This window comes from Mustela putorius, unplaced genomic scaffold (genome assembly GCF_011764305.1).
Source record: "Mustela putorius furo isolate JIRA1106 unplaced genomic scaffold, ASM1176430v1.1 tig00003853_pilon_pilon_pilon, whole genome shotgun sequence".
In the NCBI taxonomy this organism is placed as follows: Eukaryota; Metazoa; Chordata; class Mammalia; order Carnivora; family Mustelidae; genus Mustela; species Mustela putorius.
This window is the reverse complement of record NW_025422005.1, coordinates 80,905,514-80,908,916: the sequence shown is the minus strand read 5'-3', so window position 1 is coordinate 80,908,916 and position 3,403 is coordinate 80,905,514.

Sequence of the window (3,403 nt, the reverse complement as noted above, 5' to 3'; positions counted from 1 at the left end):
TAAATCTGCTCAAGTCTTCTTTCTTCTAGGACCAAGAGCTACTCAGAGCAGGCCCTTCCCATGGTTGATGGCAGAAGTGCCAGAGAGCAAACCAAAGCATTAAGCACATTTATGATACTCTGTGTTGGTAACATTCAATCAAAGCTTCTTCTTGATGCCATATCTGAACAAAGTAAATGACACAGCCCAAACTGACATCATTCTTGTGGATAAACACAGATACCATGGAAAAAGTGGAAGAAAGCGAAGTTTTGCAGAGCACCAATGCAATCCACCATAATATTAAATAACTTGCTCTGGTTATGAATAAATGGTAGAACTAGAACAGAAACCCAGTTCTTTTTTTACTCCTGCTCTAAATCTTTACAGTATTCTGATTCATCAGGAAGGGCTAAAGGGAGCTGGTGAAAAATTGGTGAAACTTAAAAGCTAACCTTTTAGAAATACTTTCCAAAATTCATGTATATTTGAAGAGCCATGTGGCAAGTAGGAGAATGGAAAAAATAGGATTCTACTCAGTACTGGGGAGAGCATGGGTTTGCCAAGTAAACTATAAGTTGTTAGGAAATTAAAGACAAATGATCCAAGAATGTGCAATAAAAATAAGTCGAGACCTGATTTTAAGTCCTGATATTGCTACTGTTTATACTGTTTTGATATGGTTTCTGGACTATTCCATGCCTCAGCTTCCTCCACTGAATATGAGGGACAGTACTTAGTGTCCTTGAACACTCTGTTTTAAATAAACCCTTTAAGCTGATTTGAGAGAACTTATGAAAGAGGCCTACACCCACTCTGCCTCCATAGTATATAGGTAGCCCAGAAATGCAAAATTGGGGTGAGTGCCTGTAATCCAAATCAACAATAATTTAAAAATGTTTGATTGTTCATAAAACATAACGAATTCATAAAACTCAATAGAAAAAAAACAATACATGAAAAACAATACCAAAAAAACTAACTCAATTTAAAAATGGAAAAAGGACCTTAATAGACAATTTTCTGGAAGAAGATATTCAAATGAATAACAGGTACATGAAAAAGCACACAGCAACACTAACCAATAGGGAAATGCAAATCAAAACTACAATGAGATATTGTCTCAGGCCTGTTAGAATATCTAGCATCAAAAAGACAAGAGAAAAATACTGGTGAAAATGTGCAGAAAAGGGAAACCTTGTACACTAGTGGTACGAGTGTTAATCAGTACAACTATCATAGAAAACAGTATGCAGTTTCCTCAAAAAATTAAAAACTAAAGAACTACTATATGATCCAACAATTCCATTGCTGAGTATATATTTGAAAGAAACAAAATTGCTCTGTCAAAGAGATATCTGTACTCTCCTGTTCACGGCAGCATTATTCACAACAGCCAAGACACGGAAACAACCTAAGTGTATAATGACAGATGGATGTATAAAGAAAATGAATATAATCATATGTATGTGGAATACTATTTAGTCATGAAAAAGAAGGATGTCCTGACATTTGCAGCAACGTGGATAGACCTTAAGGGCATTAGGCTAAGTAAAATAAGTCAGACAGAAAAAGACAAACACTGTATGATCTCACTTACATGTAAAATCACAAACTCATAGAAAAAAAGATCAGATTTGTGATTGCCAGAGCAAGGGTAAAAGGTGGGGGGAATAAGGTAAAAGTGGTCAAAAGGTACAAATTTCCAGTTATAAGATAAATAAGGAGTAGGGATGTTAACGTACAACATGATGACTAGTTAACAGTGTTGTAAGGGATATTTGCAAGTTGCTAAGAGAGTAAAATGCTAAAAGTTCTCATCACAAGGGAAAAAGATTTATAACTCTAGGAGGTGATAGATGTTAGCTAAACTTACTGTGATAATCATTTCACAATACAGATGTGTGTTTTCATTATGCTGTACACCTTGAACTTATACAGTGTTGCATGCTAATTATATCTTAATAAAACTGGACAAAATCAGTTTGCAGGATACATTTAATAAAACAAAGCTTCAGCAAGCTTGTTGACCATAATGAATTTTCTTTAATTCTTCCTTAATTTGTTGGAATTTTCTACAAATGCTCAAATTCCTTCCTGATATTGGGTGTTTAACTTGACAGAAAGTTAGTTGAGTCAAAAATTTCAAACACTCTCTTTCAGGGGAGTCTGTAGTTTACACAAAGTATTATTTGGCTTTTGTGAGTTATTCTACCAAAGGGCAATGAAATACCATTCCAAGAATATCTCAAACATCAAAGAAGGGAAAGGCCCCGTTGACTTTTTTTTTCCTTTCAAGCTGATTAAGAAAAGAACTATTTAGATTGTTCCACATACACTGCAGAGCCCAGTGTGAAGGGAGATATATTCTCCCTGTTGTTGTACAAGACCTACTATCTCACAGGCAATAAGCTAGACTGTCAGGTCCTTAAGGCCTTGAAACATGTATTCTTCTCATGTGTGTTTCTTATAGCACCTAGTCCTGCTTTGTATATATGAAGGTTCAAATAAAATTCTGTTGAATGAATGAATGAACAATCAGTAAGTGAATCTCAATGATTGCTGTTCTTGCATCCACATCAGTCACACTGTGCAAATATAGACTGGATGTAATATGCCAAAGATTTTTTTTTAAAAGATTTATTTGTTTATTTTAAAGAGCAAGCTAGTGTATGTAAAAGGGGTGGAGGGGAGGAGGAGCAGAGGGAGAGAGAGAGAGAAGCAGACTTCCCACTGAGCGCAGAGCCCAACCTGGGGCTCGATCCCACAGCCCTCAGATCACGACCCAAGCCAAAATCAAGAGTCGGATGTTCAACCAACTGTGCCCCCGCAGGCACCCCAAGTACCAGAAGATTTTTAACAAGAAGATATGGCTCATGCTTCTTAAGCATGGGAATCAAATATTCATAAGGTTAAGGAGGATAAAAGGATGGTTGGATACTTGTGGGACACAGTCAGTCCGCTGGATATAAAATAGTAGGCATTCCCCAAGCAGAGCCAAGGTGGACCCACAGATGGAGACATAGGCAATGCAAGACAACCCAACATAAACTATGCAACAGATCCTCTCAAGACCGGCACAACTGATATGGCATTCCACAACTTAAAGAGACTTGGATGATTTTTAAAATATGTTAAATGAAACTTAGGTTGTTTGAAGAAGGGATAAAATAGCTTAGGCTAGTTAATCTGGTTTGAGAATGGCCCACTTTTGACTTCTCAGGACAAGCCAGAGCTCAGGGTTTTATTCTTTACTTACCCCAGAATAAAAGAAAGTTTTTTAAGGGCAAAACATCCTAAAACTTGCATTTTTATGACAAGCTACTATTTATTCCCTATCTGTGAATGGTAGGCACACAATCTCTCTCTCTCTCTCTTACTCTCTCTCTCTCTCTCACTTATATACATATATACTTACCTCCAT